At 56.2% G+C, this 20,061-nt stretch overlaps 1 protein-coding gene across 7 annotated transcripts in view; it reads right to left on the reverse strand.

Annotated features, from left to right (window-relative positions):
• Window positions 1-20,061, reverse strand: part of RGS3 (regulator of G protein signaling 3) — an 85,971-nt gene that overhangs the window by 16,647 nt on the left and 49,263 nt on the right. Inside the window, exon 1 of one of the 7 annotated variants that reach the window (XM_044265077.1) lies at window positions 15,337-15,363. The exons of 2 other annotated variants lie outside the window; for them this stretch is intronic. The gene's annotated coding sequence lies outside the window, so the exon portion shown is untranslated. Of the gene's footprint in view, window positions 1-684; window positions 760-5,749; window positions 5,795-14,956; window positions 15,010-15,150; window positions 15,264-15,336; window positions 15,364-20,061 lie in introns of those variants that run through there. 4 more of the 7 variants (XM_044265074.1, XM_044265075.1, XM_044265078.1 and 1 more) reach the window with 4 other exon arrangements.

Genomic DNA, 20,061 nt, shown 5'->3' on the forward strand with positions numbered 1-20,061 from the left:
ACGCAAAAGTGACAAGCCAGGAGAATAAACACAGAAGGCATAAAGCTCTTTTTTTTTTCCCTTAAGTAGGCTCTACACCCAATGGGGGGCTTGAACTCATGATCCCCAGATCAAGAGGCGCACGTTCTCCTGACTGAGTCAGCCAAGTGCCCTGAAAGTCTAAAGTTCTTGAACAGGATGCTGGTGGTGGTGGCAGTTGTAGTGACTGGAACAATGAGTCTAGAGGGAAGAGCCTCAAGCCTCCAACAGCAGCCCATCCTTCCCATGGACCCCTGGAAGCAAGGTCGGCCACGTATGGAGAATCAAAGTTCGTGACTGTGACGGCAGGCCTCTCAATGCAGAATTCTCATCTAGAAGCCAAGGTCTGCGCTTTAACCCCATCAGACTGTTCCCAGGGACAGAGATGGCTCCCTTGCTGATGGACAGACAGCAAGGCTGAGGCCCAGCCTGGAGAGGGCCCTAGAGACCTGCCGCAGAGCACCAGCACCAAATGGGGGCTCAGCTGGGGTTGGAGCAGGGCCTCTGGCTCCTTCTTCCAAGGCCTGCTTCTGATCTCATTCCTGAGCAGCCCAGTCCTCCGCCCCTCACCCCACCCGCCAGGGAGCATTCTCCTCTAGGAAAACAAACAGCCAGCTCCCCGTGCCCCACATTCAATCACCCTCCCTCCTTAGCCAGACCCCTGACCTGGAAGAACACACAGAAGGAAGCAGTGCAACTGGTGCCCTGGGGGCCTGGCACTGAGCGGCCCAGAGGGGAGCAGGCCGCATTTCCCCTTTGCTGGGGGGTGGGGGTGGGGCAGGGCCTATCCCTGCAGGGACTGAGCCTGAGCCCGCCTCCCCCACCCTCGGGAAAGTGCAGCCACAGACCCAAAACCAGAAATGCAAGTCAGCCTGCCTCTGCCAATCCTGCCCCAAACTGAGGCCAAACCAAACAAAGCCAGGAGGGGAAGTGCTGCTGTCCCCAGAGGGCCCCCGCCCTGCGGCAGCCGAGAAACCACCCAGGACCCACGGGCCCTGAGAGGGCCGGGGATCAGTGTTCAGATTTCAGTGGTATCGCTTTCCAGCTGTGCGACTCTGGCCAGCCTCCCAAACTCTCGGTCCAGTCCCCTCACCAGGAACAGGGCCATCGTATCACACTGGACTCACACAGGGACTATTCTCAGTGCTCCCCACAGGGCCTGGTCCAGGCGAAACATTTGGTAACATGGTGGCTATCCTTAGTCCGGTCTTATTTTACAGATGGGGAAACTGAGGTCCCGGAAGCTTAGAGAGTTACCTAAGAAATTGCAGGCTGACTTAGTATCAGCACTCTGCCAGCCAGGGGTATCTCCTGGCTTCATTGGGCCTTTCCACACGATATGATGGACCCAGGAGTCTAGAGGGAAGGGGAGGTAGGGGGAGGCTGGGCACTACCTGCAGTCCCCTCATGGAGCTAGGGCAGATACAGGCAAAGAAGGACCTGCCAGAGCTCTTTGGCTCTTCCCTGTGCTCCAGGATCAGGCTCCTGCGAGTACCCACGTGGGTTTGGTCCGGCCAGTGTTCCTGGGTGAGCTGGGGTTGGGAGTGCCCTGGGGGGAGGGTGCTTCTGGAACAAATACAGGAAACCTCAGAAATCTGGGGGGAGGGGTGGCCAGAGAAGGAATTAGGAAAGGAAAAGAGATAAAGATGAGACTATGTCACAAGGGATGCCAGAGCACGGGATTGTCCTGTGAAGAACAGAATGACACGCGCACGGCCCTGCTGTGTCGACACTGTTCTGTGAGCAGGATGTGGGGGCAAGGGAAGGACTACGGGGACACACATATGTCCTAACCTACATGCATTCATTCCGGCTCCAGGCACTGAGGGAAACCCTGCAGGGACGGAAGGAGACAAGTCAGACACGATCTCTGTCCTCTATTGAGCAGAAAAAACCAGACGCTGGACAACTGGTCTTCAGGCCAGGACCCAGATGCCCATCAAGAGGCCGTGGCCTCTTAAAGCGGGTCCCGGCAGCTGACAGGCAACACCCAGACCGACAGCTCTGCCACAGGTGGGAATGATGAGAATCCAGCCACAGAGGCCCAGAGAGATCTGCCTGCTGGCCCAGGGCCTCTGTGCGGCCGTCCCCTTGCCGGGGGGAGTCTGCATCTCTCCTGTCCATCCATTGCTTCTCTGGCTTGGCAGGCCAGTGTTAATTCTGTCCATGTCTTGCTGGCTAGGAGCACACCGGAAATGAGCCAGGCCTTCTCTATGGAGCTGCTGCGAAGGATCTAATCAAATTTTGCCCCCAGTGCAATCACGGGCTCAGAAGAGGCTGGGGAGGGGGTTAGGTGGGACTCCCAGAGCAGCTCCTGAGCCCTGTGTAGGGGAAGAGGGGATGGGCAGTGAGCTGCTGGAAGTGACTTGCCCAATGTCACACAGCTACTAAATGTGGAGCCAGGTCTGCTGACCCCGGGTCATCCTGCAGCTCTCACCCCGAGATGACTCATCACACCCACCACACATGCTGGGCTCTGCCTTCGGCCCTCAAAAACCACTTCCTGCACTGCAGCGGAGGGGGGGGGGCGGGGAGTATGAACTGAGGTTCACCGTTGTCTCTCGTCTCTCGGGGTGGCCCTCACACAGCTCGGATCTCACGGCCAGAACACCGGACAGACACGCCAGAAGACCTCCGCTGGAATCCTCACTCCATCCTCTGCTGGCTGTGGGACAGGCTGTCACTTCTGGTCTCCTCCACCGTGGAAATGGGACCGTGAAGTGAGGACACTTCCTGCTGCCACCACCTCCCCCCCTCCAGAGGGTTGAGGGGACCAAGTCCGAGAAAGGACAGGAAAGTGCTCTGTGAGCTGGAATGCTGTTGGAAAGAGGTAGAGGCTCTGAGAATCTCTGACCTCTGGGCTTGACTTTCGAGGTGGGGTGGCTCCTTTGCGTTTGGCTCTGGGGTCCTGAGCGACTCCTTGGCTCCTGAGTCCCTGGTGTGAGGCTGGCTTCCAGAAACCTCAGCGGCCGGGCCTGCGCTTCCTTCCGCCAGCCCGGCCTCGGTCCCGCTCCTCAGCCTCATTCCTGGACCCCCAGAGGCTGGAGCCACCACCTGCCTCTGCCGCCAGCTCAGAGCCTCCAGGCTGCTCTCCTCCCGGCCCCCCCAACCCCATCCCCAGCATGACAGTCTGACACAGAACACGGGGCATGGGGCCAGCACTTTCCAGTGGAGAGCACCCTGGAGACCGACCCCCTCCTCATGCACCGGCTGGGTGATCTCAGGCAGAGCCTCATCAGCCAGCAGTTCCATCAGCCACAACACAGGATTCCTAACAGCTCCTCAGTACAGTGGGAGGAGGGCGGAGCTGACGTGCCCCCGGGCAGCCACGGCCACCATGGGACAACCCAACCTCGACATCTCCTTCCCGGATCTCCCCCGACCCGTCTGATGACCCCTGTTTCACCAGGTCCAGGGCCTCCTGACCCACGGATGGGAACCCATCCCAGGCCCTCGCCCATCTCAGTCCTGCACCCTCTCTTGTGCCCCCATCCCCTCCCCAGGTGACCGTCACCATCCACACCACCTGGCCACCACCCAGCCCCCACTGCCAGCCCCGACCTGTCTCCTGAGTCTAGATCCCAGGGCAGGTGTTCACCAAGTACTCGTGCGACAGCACTGCCCCCACTGTCCTAGGCTCTGCTGAGTATGACAGGAGATGAAAAAGACACAAGCCCTGTGCTGGCGGAGTTTCGAGGCCAGAGGGGAAGGACTGACATGAGCCACGGCCTCGCCCACAGAAACACGTAATGGATACAAAGTGCGGTGGTGACGGACAGGAAAACCGCAAGTTGCGTCGGGAGGGAACGCAGTGGCAGGTGGGAAAGGCCACTCTGCGATGACACTGAGCCCTGGGTCTGCTGGTGGGCAGGGAGGCCAGCACCCTGGTGGATCAGGGGACACCTGTGTGGCTAGAGCCCAGACCACGAGACAGAGACCGCGCTCTACACATCCTGCCAGCCCCCAGCTCAACGCACCCAAGCCAAACATGAGTCCACTCCCTTGAGGACGCCATCGCCAGCTGCCCAAGCCAGGGACCCAGGTATCATCCTCTCTCACTGTCCCTTCACCACCACCCTCCCCCCCCCAACTCTGGCCAGTCACCAAAACCTCCTGCTTATCCCTTAGAAAATCTTCAGAATCATTCCATTGGGGTAGGGGATGCAAGAAAGGGGACAAGGAATATATGAGAACTCCATATACTTTCCTCTCAATCCCTAAAACTGCTCTAAAAACAAAGTTGATTAACTTAGGGGCAAAAAAAACCAAAAACCTCCCCACTCCCTCCATCTCCACTACCACCACCTCCCTCCTGACACGGTCATCTCCCACTGGAACTGATGGGGACCTCTCAGCGGCGGCCCTGACTCCTTTGGTCGCCATGTCAGAGGAGCCTTTTATGCACATCTGACTCTGTCACTCCTTGGCCTAAAGCCCTGACAAGGCTCCCCAGTGCCCTCCAGTTGAAGTTCCAACTCCATAGCCCTGAGCGAGTCTGGGCTCTCTCTCCCTTTGGCTTTGCCTTCCACCATTCCCCATCTCAAGTGTTTGACGAGGGATGAATGAATGAATGAATGAATGGACAATCCAGGGAATGTCACAGGGCCATCTTGTACCTAAAGTGGGGCCCCTGAGACAGCAGCAGTAGCAGCACCTGGAAGCCCACAGGAAATACAGGATCTTAGCCCTCAACCCACAGCTGCTGGGTCAGAATCTGCATTTTACCAAGATTCCAAGAGACTAATTTGCACATTAAAAATAGCACTCATCCAGACTATTGGTTCTCAAAAGAGAGGTACACTTTAGAATCACCGTTGGAGCATCTTAAAAATACCCTGTATCTGGGCCTAACTCCAGGACTTACTGGATAAGATTCCTACAAGTAGGGAATTGGCGTCTTGACTTTTTTCTGATTCCCCAGATAATTCTGGGGAGCAGCCCCTGTTAACAGAGAGGGTGAATGAGGCCCAGAGAAGAAAGGTGATGTACCCAAGGTCATACAAAAGAATCAGGCCAAGCATGCAGACCAGAACCTGGTGTGGGACCAGTTCCAGCACACAGCACTCCGTCTCATGGGGAGCCCATGCAGAAGAGGTTGGACCTCGGCCGCCCCTTGGCCCCAGATGCAGAGCTAGCAAACTCACTGGAGGCAGCTACGCACTCATGTGCCCCATTCACAGAGGCCCAACTGCAGGAGAGGAAGGAAGGAGGAATTTGAATGTAGACCGAAAATTCTCTATTCCTAAAAGATCCCACGACTCCTCCTGGGTCTGTCGGGGACTCGGAAGAGCCAAGCCCCACAGCAGGGAACATACCATCCATACCCCTGGACTGAAAGCAATACTGAGGCATAGAGAAGTAGCTTTTCCAGTTCAGAAATTGTCAGGACCAAGCCAGTACACAGGAAAGAAGGATCCTTAAGGAATGGGAAGTGAGGAGACCCCTCTTAGAGGCTTCCCTACTCTTGGCACCGCCACCTGGGTAAGCCAGGCTGTGTCCCCAGGCCTGGCCTTTGGAGCTTACTGGGGTGCCCCAACACCAACCTGGATGCCCAGCTTCTCACCAGACAGGAAAAGTAGCTCCCAACGTGTGAGTTTCCGGGACCAAGTATCCCCATCACCATCTTGATAAGCCACTCCTCTCGGGACCCAGACCCCACTGCTTCAATGTGTGTGTGGGAGCCTGGTTTGGGAGCCCCCACAACCCAAAGACCCAAAGACCCCTTCCATACCTCAGCTCTCTTCTCTTCTGAAAGGTGTGAAAGTGGAGAGCAGGTCTGTCCCAGCTGCTCCCTGTCCCCACAGGGACTGTAGCCTCCCTCAGAAGGAGAATGCCAGGTCCCAGGGCCTCTCAGGCCCCAGCTATGGGCTCTCTGCTCAGAACCAGCCCCCTGTGGGCTCTGCCACCATTCCCCTTCCCACCTGGCACCCCCTTTCTCTGCCTGATCCACTCACTGTCTCACTTCCCTATTGTCTGCACCTCTCAAGTCCACCCCACCCCCCACCCCCCAGAGCCCAGCGAAGTGCTCCCTGGGATGCCCTGGCTAGAGGGCTCTCTGCTCTCCTGCCAATGTCCGGCCCGCCCTGCTCTCACGGCCCTGGGCAGGCCCTGTCTAGCTCATCAGGATTGTGTCCCTGGCTCACTTACTCCCCCCAGCAACCCCCAGTGTTACTCAGCAAATACCGACAGAGCCCCAGTCACGCACCAGGACCCGTGCAAGAAAAACAGTGGCAAGACACCTTCCCTTCCCTGAAGGTGCTGGTCTATGGGGCAAAGAAGCAGGCGAGGGGCCCATGTCACTCTCCCACTATACTTCCCCCCCACCCCAGGGGGCTATGGAAGTACAGGAAAGATGGGGATGGCTCTTGGAGGAGGACAAGGATGGGGGACAGGGATGGGAGAGGATACCCAGGCCAAAGCCAAAGACAGCATGGAACATTCAAGGAAGTGTGGGTGGTTCCACAAGCAGAAGCATGGGTACACTCAGGAATTTGGACTTCACCCCGAGAGCTGTGTCTGTGTGATGCTGTCGAGATAGGGAAGGTGGAGCCAGAGATGATGGAAACAGAAAACAGTGATAATGACGGGGGGGTGGTGGGTGGATCATGAACTGAGGGTCTCCCAAACACCAGGCACCAAGACAGTTGCTCTCCATACACTCTCTCAATCCCAGCAGCCCTGTATGGTCGGTACCGCAGGCCCCATTTGGCAAATAAGGAAAGTGGGACTGGGACTCAGAGAGGGTCAGCAACGTGCGGGATCACCAAGCAAGAAAGTAGAGGAATCACATGGAAACCACAGGCAGCAGAGCTCCAAAGCCAGCTCTTTCTACTACCCCATGGCCTCTTTTCTGGCCCCCTTACCGCCTGTCCTCACCCCTATCTCTCCCTTCCTTCAAAAGACCCCACCCAGCATCCCTCTGGGGCAGGTGCTGAGAGGCACGGTGAGCCACCCCAGACACAGGGGACCCTGCTCATAGCCCAAACTGATGGACACTGAGGGGCAGGTGTCCGACTCACCTGGCGGGTGATTCCCTACAGCTGGTAATCTTTCCAGACTGTCTCCCTCCAGGGGCCACTTCATGTGCGGGAGAGGCAGAAGTGTGTGGCTTCTCTGTGATGTCCTATGCTAGACTGATCAAACAGAAAAGCTCTGCCAAGCTAGGAGGACCCCAGGGAAGGGCACAAATAGCACAGTGGTCATGAGACCGGGATTTGGAATCAGGCGGGCCTGGGGTTGCATCTCACTTCCTAACCCTGTGGCTGATTTAGTGTGATACCCCCCACCCAGTGGGGCGGGAGGCAGTGCTCAGCCCGCTGGGGTGCCTCTCCTCTCCACCACCTGTCTTCCTCTCACGGCAGGTACCAGGGACCAAGCCCAAATCGAAAGCTTCACACCATGCAACAGCTTGGGGGAACAGAAAGTGCCTTCAGAGCCAGAGGTGGCAGAGGGAAGCCGAATGCTGGGGAAGAACGGAGATCTGGAGACAGAGTTAGGTTCAAATTCTGCCTCTGCCATTTCCTCCCTTGGTGCCCTTTATCTCTGGGCAGGCTGCTTACGTTCTAGGTTCAATTTTCTCATCTGTAAATAGTGATGTAAGTAGCTAGTACCTACACACCACAGCCTTGTTGGAAGAGAATCCACACAAAGCGGCCTGGCACATAGCAGGTGCTCAAGAAACATTTCTAGTTCCTGAAATCATACTTATTACTATCATCAGTGTCATCATTATCAGTCCCTCCCTGCATCCCTGGGAGATGACACTTGGCACGTTCTGACCACAGCCCTAAAACAGGGGCACTGTTATCTGTACATTTCAAGGGGAAGAAACTGAGGCCCATACCAAAGGCCCCGGAGGCTGGAGAGGCAGCAGAGCCTGAGCTCAGTTTCCCCTAGGCTGGGTCAGTCTGGCTCCCTTGGCCTGGGCCAAATTACTTCCCTCTCTAGGTCACATCTTCTAGAGGAGTCTGCCCAGCTCTGAGTCTCAGCCAGCCCAAGGTATGGCCAGGTCTCTCTCTGGGTACATCCAGGGCAAGAAAAGCAGAAAGTACCCCCTCTCCCAGGAGCCCCAACCTTTGTCTGTGTGCCCCAGTTCCTAAAATACTCTTCTATCGGGGCCCGCAGTGCTGGGAGTCTGGGGGGTGGGGGCTCTTCCATCCCAGGACACTAGAATGGGTATCTGCCCACTGGACTCAGCCACTACCCTGCGGCCGAAGGTTACCTCCAATGCCCCAGGCATGCTGATCCGTCTACCACCGCCTCCCTGAAGCCGACAAGCTCTCTGCTAGGGGGTGATGTTGAGGCTGGGGTCGTCTGGGTTTGTAGTCTGCTCCTAAGCCATCCTCCTGCCTCCTCCTGTGATGGGACTTTCTCTCATCTCCCTCATAAGAACCTGATTATATTCCTCTCTCCCAGAAAACCATTCTTTCCCTCTGGGATAGTTCCCACTCCTTATGCTGTGTGCTCTGCCCTGGCCAGCTGACCTCCCCACCACACCATTTCTCTTCCCTTCCCTCCAGCTGGTCTAAATTGTTTGAAGATTCCCCAACACACTCTACTCTCAGGCGCCTTGAAACCTCTGCTCACTGTTCCTACTTAGAACGCCCTCCCCTCTCTTGTCCATGGGACAAACTCCTACTCATCCTTCCAAATTCAAATCAACCACACGTGTATTGTCTGTTGATTTCTGACAAAGATGATGACCCATGACCCCTTACAGAAAGAAAGGATTTCTTTTTTTAGTTAATTGGATAACGACCCCGAGAAAATGAGTCTTGACCTCTACATCCACCAGACATAAGAATCTATTTCAAGTGGATTTGAGACCGGAATATAAAACATAAAACAATGGAACTTCTGGGGGTGCCTGGGTGGCTCAGTGGGTTAAAGCCTCTGCCTTCGGCTCAGGTCATGATCCCAGGGTCCTGGGATCGAGCCCCATGTTGGGCTCTCTGCTCAGCGGGGAGCCTGCTTCCCCCTCTCTCTCTGCCTGCCTCTCTGCCTACTTGTGATCTCTGTCAAATAAATAAATAAAATCTTGGAAAAAAATTAAAACAATGGAACTTCTGGAAGATAACAAAGAATATAGCCACAACTTTGTAATAGGCCAAAAGCCAGGATTCAGTGGGCACTCTCCGAAGAGCAAAAGATGACAGGTTGGGCTGCATTAAGAGCTTGCCTTCTTCAGAGGGTACCCTCCTCAGAAGAATGAAAAGGCAAGACACAGAGTGGGAGGAGATTTTGCAATGTGTACATCCCACAGTGAAAACGCAAGCAGAATATTTTTTAAGCTCCCACAAACCAGTAATGAAAAGACAGACAACCCAGGAGAAAGCTGAGCGGGGAGATGCTTGAAGAGGCGATTCACTAAGAGGTGGCCAATCAACACGGGGAAAAGTCCTGAAACTCATTAGTCACCCAGGAAATGCAAATTAAATGCACATTTAGTTATCGTAATATCTAATACCAATAACGTGGGTGAGGATGTGGAGTAACAGAGGCTCTCGTACAAAGCTCGCAGACGGCACACTGGTGTCGCACTTTGGAAGATTATATGACACTATCTGCTAAAGCTAATTATATACCGCTTTATGACTCAGCAATTGTAAACCTTACGTATTTACCCAACAGGAAAGTATGTGCGGTGCATCGAAAGACATCTATGGGACCACTCACAGCAGTGCTCTTCATGATAACCTCCAACTGGCAACAACACAAAGGTTCCACGGTAGAATGGATAAGTTGCAGGATAGTCACACAGCGAAATACAAGAGTGAGAACGAACAAAAGAAAGCTTGGTACAGGAATGCTGACCATTCTCCTCATCTATCTGTGGACCTAGAGAAGTCAGCATGAAGGAGCACATGCTCAGTGATTCTGGGGACGCCAAGTTCAAAATCAGGCAAGGCTGATCAATGCGAGAAGTCAAGATAGGGGTCACCTTTAGGGCGGTGTGGGGTATTTCTGGGGTACTCGAATGCTCTATTTCTTTCTTTCCTTTTTTTTTTTTTTAAGATTTTATTTATTTATTTGAGAGAGAGAGAGAGCACACGCCGGCGGGGGGGGGGGGGGGAGGAGCAGGCAGAGGGAGAAGCAGTTTCCCCGCTGAGAAAGGAGCCTGATGCGGGCCTCGATGCCAGGACCCTGGGATCATGACCTGAGCCAAAGGCAGCGGCTTAACCGACTGAGCTACCCAGGCACCCCAAGAATGTTCTATTTCTTGACCTGCAGAGTTTATTCACTTTGTGAAAACTCATCAGCTGGGTAGTTCTAATCTTTCTCTAAGGATGTTGCATTTCAACTGAAGTTTATTTAAAAGACAAACAAAAGCCCTCATCTCAGGGTCCACCCCCCCTTTCCCTCCTTCCACCATGAGCCCCCATCCCCCGCCTTCTCGGTGCACATCTCAGAAGCATGTGCCAACTCCCACCCCGCCCCCCACCATCCCTACCCCCTGCCAAGAAGCCTCGGCACCACCTCCTGGAAAGCCAGCTCTACGTCAGACCCTGTGCCAAGCGCCTTGTTTGCCCAGATCACCTCGTTCAATAATAGCTGCCGTGAGGTAAGGTGCTAGCGGCCCTCAGCGGCTGCCTTGATTCAGCCTCAGTGCCCAGGAAACTCCCATGCACACACATCCTCTCCTTTAGCCCAGTGAGGCTGGGCCCGCTACCTGAAGAGATGGAGGCAAGGGGAGAGTCAGTGTCTTGCCCAAGGGCGCCCAGCTGTCAAGCTCCAGTCCAGAGCCCACACCCCTATACAACACACACTAGGAAACCTCCCCTGGGATTAGAACAGCGCCTGGACACACACAGGTGATTTCTCCGGTGGGGCAGGAATCACGTCCACGCTACGGAAGGGTGGGCAGACGGGGGGTGGAGAGGGGGAGGGATGGAGACCTGCTCCTTCCACGGCTAAGCACCCATGCATCCAGACTCCGCCTCACCTCCTGCAGGAAGCTCTGCTGAGGCTCCCAGGCTGGGTTAGAAGCTTCCCCAGGGTTCCCCCTCCCTGAGTCTCCCCATCAGAGCTGTGCTGTTACCATTCACCACGTGCCCATCTTTAGCCCCAGGCCCTTTATGCCTACACCTCCAGTCCTCGGTCAGTGCGTGGTGCATAGCCGATATTTAACGCCTTTGGAAGGAAGGGAGGGAGGCAGAGAGGGCAAGTTCAGAGCCGCTATTGAGATCAGCTGGGAACTCCGTCAATCAAGGTCTGAGCAGTGAAGCTTTCCGTGTCCAGGATGGGCATCGCTTTCGACCCCTAACCTAAGGAGCTGCAGGGCCACACTCCCTCCCATTCCATGGCCCTCCCCTGGCTGCCCCTAGCCTTTGTCCAAGGTTATGGCCAGCCACTTGGCTCCCAGAAACCCTGCCCAGCTTCTTCTCTCCCCCCGCCCTCTGCCACCTTGCCCCGAATGCCTGGTTCCTGCTAGTAGCCTGAGGCTAACCCTACCAAGAGGTAACCGAGGACACCATAGAAAGCCCTGGCTACATGGGGAAAAGCAAGCCCGGGGTTCCAAGGAACTTATTACACCCCCTGCCTTTCTAAGTTGGGAGCCACTGACAGTTCTCCAGCAGCAGCCTCATCTCATGGTACCAGGTGCAAGCAGGCTGGCCCATGGCAGGCAGGGAAAGGGGACAAGCCCCAGGCCACCTGGAGCAGAGAGCACACCTGGCAGCTATCCATACATCTGGAGTGATGACAGAGGCCCACTGCCAGAGCAAGAAGGAATCCTGGGACAACCCCCACCCCCGCCACTGCCCCCCCCCCGCACCCCCCTTGCCTGGAGACTCTGATCTCCCCAGCAGGTCATATGCGTAGCACCCCTGTCCCCAATCCTGACCCACCCCCACCCCCACCCCAGATGCCTGGGCGCAGCTGGCTGTGCAGGGGAAGGTGGCAGCTCCCTGGGGGCTGAGCCTGGCTGGCCTGCTGTGAGTGGCTCCAGCCTCTCTGGGCTTAGCGGGCTGAGCCATAGCAGCCTTGTTTATCCCTGGGAGGAATGACGGTTTTCCCTGGGCAATGACATCTTGGAAACGGCCTGGCTCTGCAAACAACAAAGCTCCCAGCCCTGGCCTGGGCTCCAGCTTACAGGAGAAAGCCTCTGACCAAAAATGCCCGAGTAACAGTTTAGGGGCTGCCTCCCTGTTCCGCCAGACCCTTGCCCTGACCGGTGACTCACAGAACCCAGGAAGAGAAGAGTCCACAGAGAACCAAAGAACTGGATCCCTACAAGGGACCTGGTACGTTCCCAGTTGCTCCAAATGGGAAACTGAGGCATGGTGTGGGGGTGGAGGGCATGTTTGCCTGAGATCAGTGAGTAGGAGCTAGAGTGGGCCTCAGTCTTTGGCCCATTGACCAAGCAAGGGCTTTCCCTACAGATTTTCAGAGGAGAGCCAGGCTCTAGCTGGCAAGCCAGGGGGTTCTAGAAAGTAATGGGTCACTGGGGAGCACAAAAAAGAGGGAACATCAAGATGAAAGCTAGGTGCTTTGAGTCATCTAGTTGGTGTGATAGAGAAGACTTTGGGATGGAAAATTGGAGACCTGGGTTCTCGACCCCACTTGGCTGTTGAATGTTCCCTCAGGCAAGTCCTTCCTCTCCGGCCTTAGTCCCCTATCTGTCCAGAAGGCAAATGGACTCAGCCCTCTCCAGGCCCTTGGGTTAGTAAATGGGAAGAAGCTCTAAGGGCCTCCAGGAGCCCAGCTGGGCAAAGGTACTCCCTCCTCAACTGTGCCCCTTCTGGGAAAGCCAGGCAGCCCAGTGGCTGAGAATCAGCCCCACACAAAACCCCGGGTCCTCCTCCATGGTTGGCAGCATCCCAAGGGGGCCCAAGATGGGTTCCAAGCCGCTGTAGTCCGTGCAAAGGACCAGGAACATTGCATTCGAAGCAGCCGGAGCTGCCCCTTCCATCTCGATGTTGGTGTGAGCACCACCCAGCCCAGCATGACCCCTGAGTAGGCTCCCCTGTGACCTCAGACAGGCTGAAGCTAACTTTCTCCTTGTTTCACCTCCTGTCAAATCCCCAACCCCACCACCACCCCTTGGCCCTATGGGAGCAAAATAGCCTCTCGGCCCCACACAGAAACTAGGGCTCCTCCAAAGAGACTCCTCCCTAGGCCCGCAAGTTGGTAGAAACCACTGTCTGCCACACAGAGCTAGGAGACAGACAGAAAGAGCTGACTGGGACGTCAGGGCTTATCCTTAAGGAAAGCCCATCCTGGCCCTTTCCCACCACGGCCTGGGTCCCAGGCTAGACCCTGGAGACCCAGAGATGAATACGGTCCAGATCCCATGCAAAGAAGACATCAAGGAACCACCCTGGATGCCACCACCAGAGGACAGACAGGTCCCCGTGGCCGTATTTGCTCTAGCTGTAGAAGCTTGGGTTCTCCAGCATTAAGACCTGAAGAGAAGAAATGGGTTTTCTGGGCAGTGGGAACATGTGCAAAGGCAAGCAAGCTGGGGGTGGGGTGAGGGGGTGGTTGCCCTGATACCAAGTACTAGAATCAGCAGTCCCATCAAGGATGTTGGATGGTTCAAGGCCCTGGAGACTTCCCAACAGTGGGGTGGGGGTGGGGAGGGTCCCTCGCCTCAGCCACCTCCATCTTCACCATCCCCCTGGCTGTTTTCGATGCCAGGCTGGGCCTTTGCAAGCCCTGCGGTGGAACTTGGCTCCCTGAAGGGCCCGCCCTGGGCTAAGCCATGCCACATGCTAGGGCTGGGGAAGAAGGGAGGTGCCCTTGGCTGGCCACGGAGGACTCAAGGGGCCCTGGTGGAAACTCTGACTATGGCCTCAGGGCCCTGGCTGGGATCCGCAGGCACTGCAGCTCCTTCCTTCTGAGAGATACACCCACTTCAGCCACCTGGACAGAGGAGCCCGACAGTAGCCCCCAGCCACGGGCCTGAGGGCAGCAGGGTGTGCAAAGTTTTCAGTGAGGGGCCTGGTGGCTCTGGGCTCCACTAGGTATCTCAAGCCAGGAGTGCCAGATTCAGAGTTGAACTATGAGACTCAGGTAAGGTAATGGCACCCATGTACCCTGTCCTCACTGCTCCAGGAAGCAGAAGTCCTCCATCCTGGTCCTGGGCAAATACCTGCTGTGTGGACACAGCCCCTTCCCAACCTGGACCATGGCTCTTCCATGACGCAGATGTCCCAGGGCGCCAAGGGTCTTCCCAGACATCTCAGGACAAGAGTAGAAATGTGGGGCTTCCAAGTCGAAAAAAAAATTGGCTTCTAAGCCCTCACTGCGGTTAGCTCTGTGGGGTGAGCAAGTCCCTAACATTCACCCCCTCCCCGCCCCGCTGCAGTTCTCATCTAGAGCCCAGGGAGCAGGTGCAGGACGCTTCTCAAAGGGCTCAGGGGGCGGCAGAGCACTCCTGCCTGTGCTTCCTGTGGACATTTCAGCAGAAGTCTCTGGAATCAGAGGCAAACACTCCCCCTGCCCTCCCCCACCCCTGCTGGCTAAGACCCGCCTCCCCACCCCCCACCCTACCCCCACCCCAGACCACCTCCTTGCCTGACCCGAAACTAGGCGAGAGAGCAGCCACCCCTGGTGTCTGGAGTAGAGTCAGCATCCCTGACATGATCACCGGCATAGCTGGCGGAGCGCGCCCTCCCCATGCAATGTCCCAACTCGTGGTCACTAAACATTCCTTTCTCCCAGAAAGAAAAACCTGCTGACCAGCCTAGAAGTGGAGAGCAGCACACAGGGGTAGCATGCTCCTCTCCCGGTGGGTCCCCACCCTGAGAAAGATCGACCGACAGACAGATACACACACAACAGCTATCTCAGCGTAACACACACGATTTAGTTGCAACGTGCCTATCAATGGCTGCCCTGGGGAAGAAACAATAGGAACAGGGGCATGGGGTGGCCTGGACAAGAGCCCTCCCCACCCCCGCCTACCACACACCCACCCCGTCACCAAGGCACCTACCCAGCACACTCCAGCAGGGACCCAGCAGACTCCTGGCCGCTCCCGCCAGCCAGCCCGCCAGCCCGGTCTCCACCGGGCTCCTCCCGCAGGCGGGCGGGCGGCCGTGGCTGTGGCAGCTCCTGGCCGCCCGTGTCAAGCGGCCGCCGTCCCCAGACAGAGCTTCTTTGTGTCAGCAGAGCTATTTATGGACTTACCCAAGTTCCCCAGGGGAGCGATACCTGCTGGGAAAAGCAGAACCAAATGACCAGGTTCCACCTCCCACATCTAGGTAGCGTTTTCAAAACCCTTGCATCACTCGCCCCTCCTCCTCTTCCTCCTCCTCCTCCTCTTTGCCCTCCTCCTCTTCCTCCTCCTCCTCTTCCTCCTTTCCAAATACACACCCTGTCCAGCCCGCCACCGCGCTGCTGCTCTGGATTTCTTTCTTCCATCAAAGAAAACTCTGATTTCCCAAGTCACTTTCATCGGAGGAGGAGGAGGAGGAGGGGGAGAGCACGATGTCTCAGGAAGCGTCCCCCTCCTCCAGCAGCCAGTCCTCAGTCCTTCCGCCGGCAAGGAGCCCCGGCTGCTCCGTTACATGCTCACACTCACACGCATGCATGCACAGGTCCTGGCTCCCCCGTGCCCGGTCCCTGGGGCCTGGCCTGGCCCCTCAAGTGCCGCTCTGGAGAGAGAGGCAGCCATCGCTGATGGTGGCAGCCCCTGGCGCTGGGATCCCCGAGCCATGTACCCCATAGGCATGCTAAGGGCTCCCCACCCAGGCTGGGGCAGTGCAAAGCCACTGGCTCCTGCTCTGGGCAGGATGGAGCCAATCACCCGCCCGGGCTTCCCGTCACACCCCAACCCCACGCTGCTCACATCCCTGTGGGCGGCTGCGATTTAACCCAGGGTCCTGCAGCCCAGGAGCCGCTGACTCTGAGAATGTCACCGCCTCGGGATGGGGGAGCGGCATAGCAGCACCATCCAGTGTTGCCGGAGCTTAGCACTTGTGTGTGTCAAACTCCGGGGAATCAGATAGGCAGAGAGCGCGGGGCTTCCTCCCCCACAATATGATGGCTGGGAGGAGCACATTACAACAGCTCAAGGGGTAGGGCCGCAAGTGAAAGAGACATCCCTACTGAGGGACACTGGGGGGGTAGGAGGGGCAGAAGAAAGAGTCCTGGATTCCAAGGCAAGAGCCCCCAGTTCCAGTTCCAGCTCCAGCACTGGATGGCTGGGCACTCCTGATCAAGTCCTTGCCTACCTCTGAGCCGGGTTTCCTCATCTGCAAAATGGGGCTGACAACTCTTGTTCAGGGATCCCATGCCAGGCATTATTCCCAGAACCTGCCCTTCGTAAATTCACTGTATCCCCACCAGCACCTTGTGAGGCAGGGGCTCTGACTGCCCTATTCACAGATGGAGAATCTCAGGTACAGAATGGTCGTGTCACACAGCTAGCTGGCTGTGAAGCCAGGACTGAAGACCAGTTGGGCCAACAGCAGGGTGGCCCCTCCTCACTCCAGCATAGCCTCCCCCCCGGCCCCAGAGGCTGCTTTGCCAGCGCCAAGCTGTCTGACGTTGTGGCTATGGCTGCTGCAGTTGGTTGTCTGATCAACAAAGGCAGCCTCGGTTGTGCCTGGGGCCCAAGCTGGCGTGCCCATCCAACAGCACCTCCAGCCCCAAACTGCTTACTACTGGAGCAGTGGGCGCCCCGGGATGTCACACGGGGGAAGTGATGGGCAAAAGGAGCCCCTGTGCCCCTTTCCCACCTCACCCCACCCTGGGCTGAAGTGCTTTCCTCCACGTCTTAGTCTCCCTGTGTCAGTCTCACTGTCTCTGAATGTCTCTCGCTGCCCATCTCCCTGCCCCTGACTGAAGCAGGGTCCATATTATCCTGGGAAACTAAGAAGATGCTGGGGCGCCTGGGTGGCTCAGTTGGTTAAGCAGCCGCCTTTGGCTCAGGTCATGATCCCAGCGTCCTGGGATGGAATTCCACATTGGGCTCTTTGCTCTGCAGGGAGCCTGCTTCTCCCTCTGCCTCTGCCTGCCTCTCTGCCTACCTGTACTCTATCTCTCTGACAAATAAATAAATAAAATCTTAAAAAAAAAGAAAGAAAGAAACTAAGAAGTTGAGTCTCAAGACAGTCCAGTTCTAATGGGGCTGACCGATTTCTAGTAGGGCTGACTGGTTCCTGGGATGGAATTTCTGCTGCTTGGGATAAGATTGCTTAGGGTGGAGGGCCTGAATGGAGGGTTTCTTGACATGAGAGGAAGCCCTAAGTTTCAGCTGGGTCTTCACCTCTCCATCAACAAATGGTTCTAGAGTGCCAACTACATGCCAGGCTCTGTGCTGGGCCCTCAGGATGTGGTAGAGAATGGACAGACCTGGGCTCCGTACTCACAAAGTTCCTGAGGGAGACAGACATCAGCCACACAGCCAGAATAGCGAGTCTGTAATTAGACACTGTGCCACGATGGGCAGAGCAGTTCTGCCAGTCCGTGGGGCGGGATCCATAACAGATCCAGAATGCATTCATCATTGCTCTGGAGCAGAAGGATAAAGAGCAAAAGGGCCCAGCAGTTCAGCACCCTGAGGGCCAGGAGCCTGCCAGGCCAGGTCAGGAGAACACTTCGTGCCTGGGGGAGCCCACGCAGCCACTGCCCTCTGCCTCTCCATAGCTCCAGACGCAAATCAGCAAGGCAGGTGGGTCTCCCAGTGTACTGGGGCAGGAGGGGGAGTCACGGAGACTCAGGCTATCTAAGCCAAAAGGGCCCTTGGAGCTCTCTCACTGCTGTCTCCCATTTATAGACAGTGAATCTGAGGCCCAGAGAGATAAAGTGACTTTCCCAAGGACACAGAGCAACTGAGTGGCAGGGCTGGGACCCAGGATTTGCTCACTCCCAGTCTAGAGCTCCTTCCACTACACCCCAGTGTTCCTTGGACCTACATAAATGATAACACTGTTTAGCAAGGGGGAGCTGGGATCAGAGGACAGTGAGATCTAGATGGCCCACTGGCCACAGGTATCGGCACTGAGTACTCAAGGCCCGAGCCGCATTTACCAATCTACCTAATTCACTCGACACACCATTTATTTGACACTTCCTATGCCCCAGCACTGGTCAAAGCACTTCCCAATCATTGACTCATGAAACCTCCACAGCCCCATCAGATATGTCTAATGTCCCCACTTTACAAATGAGTAAACAGAGGCAGAAAGATGATGAAACATTGTCAAGGTCACGTACTAATAAGGGCAGAGCTATGGGTCAAGGCCAGTCCACTCTCCACTGTGCCCTGCACTATGCAAGGCAGCCCGTGTATCAGACGTCCCCCGCCCCCCATCCCCACCCTCACCCCCGCTGCCTGCTAGCCTGGGAAGCTGGCTGGCTCTGTGGTCCAGTCACGCCAGCGGCTCCCAGGGCTGGGACCAGCGAGGGTCAGCAGGGAACCAGTCTGCACACATCTCCCATTTCTGGGGGGCAGCACCCCCAGCCAGAGCCCCAAGGCTCCAGAGAGGCCCCTAGAGAGATTCGGCAGCAGCAGGAGCTAGCCCAGGCAACTGGACACACCATCCTTCTTCCTGCACACTCTACCTGAGGAAGGTCACATGCTGGCAATGCCCTCAAGGAAAGGGGGGTACTTGCCAAAGGCTAATACTTAGTAAGTTTCCCCATCCTGCCTTCTGATCCTAAGTCCACTGGGATTTTGTCCCAGGTTGGGGAGGATGTTGATGCTGCTAGGGCAGAAACTGGGCACAAGCCAGAGAGAGGCATGGTCTCAGGAATCCCAGAGCCTGTGACAGGCTGAGACCACCGCAGTCCCCACCAGCAGCTGCTCGGGCTTTCCTTCTCCCTGGAACATTCTCCCTGGAGGATGAAAGAGCCAGGTCTGTGCTTAGGTGGCAGGGCAGTGAAAACCTGAGCCCAGGAATGCTTCTCCCAACCTTCTCCAAAGCCCAGCCCCTGCTCCAGCCTTCTATAGAAGAGTATGATGAGCCTGGGTTTAGGAGACTAGAATGATCTGCACATACCCACCCCAGCCCAAGCTTTAAATCTGCTAAGACACTTAGGAATTTCTGGGTCTTTACTCACTGGGTCTCACATCCCTGGTTTAGAGGTCTGCAGACTCCATTCAGGAAGGGCCTCTCCACAGAAGAGTCAGTCAAGACAGATTTATTAGTTACTTCAATAAACACTGAATCGCTACATGTGCTGGAGCCTGTGCTCAGAGCTGTGGACACAGCTATGGACACAGGAAGACGTGGAAGTAGCTCACTCCCGAGATCTGACCTTGGCACGGACACCGCAGGCAGGGGCTGTCCTGCCATGTTCTGGTTTCCAAATGCCAGGGTAGGGAACCTGCTCCCCCACTGCTTGCTAAGGGCATGTACCTGGCTCTTTCTGGTGGCACTAGCCTTGTTCTTGGGGCACGGTCTAGAAGTGGTGAGGTGGGACGGGACACAGCAGGTATCCTCAAGTTCCAGTCCATGGGAGGCTCTGGCGTCCCTTCCCCCTTACTGGTCTCTCTTCCATCCCTAAAACGAGGCCAGAGAGGGGTATCCAGTAGGTCCAGCCCTGCTCCCTTGCTTTCATTGGCCAGTCCAAGGCCCTTCCAGTCTCTCTCACTAGAGGAATTCTGTGGAATTCAGTTAGTGGAATTTAGAAAGAGCACAGGCTTTGGAATAAAAAAAAATAAAAAATAAAAACTCAAAGTGTGAGTTACCTTGGGCAAGTCATTTTAATGTCTCTGAGTCTCAGTTGCCTCATCTGTAAAATGGCCCCATGGCCTATGCTCTTCCCCTGGAAGCTCTGCCCCCTGCTCCTGCTCCCTAAGCACTTGTCCTCTTGCATCTTCCCCTTCTTCAGCAACTTCAGATACTATACTTAATCTTAGCCAAAAAGCTGAGAAGCGATTCCCTCCTCAGCAACTTCAGGCAGCAAGGCCGAGTCCCAGTCTGCTCCCGGGAACTAGAGCTCCCAAGCACAATGAGGAAAAGCCCACGGGCAGTGAAATCCAGAAGATCAAATGTTTGCCTGCAGAGCTGTCCCTGCGAACTGCCCCTGGCTGGCTTCTGCCCACAACCCGGGCACACACCGCTGCCACCTCAGTGACATCAGTCTGAC

This window comes from Neovison vison, chromosome 9 (assembly GCF_020171115.1).
Source record: "Neovison vison isolate M4711 chromosome 9, ASM_NN_V1, whole genome shotgun sequence".
Lineage (NCBI taxonomy): Eukaryota > Metazoa > Chordata > Mammalia > Carnivora > Mustelidae > Neogale > Neogale vison.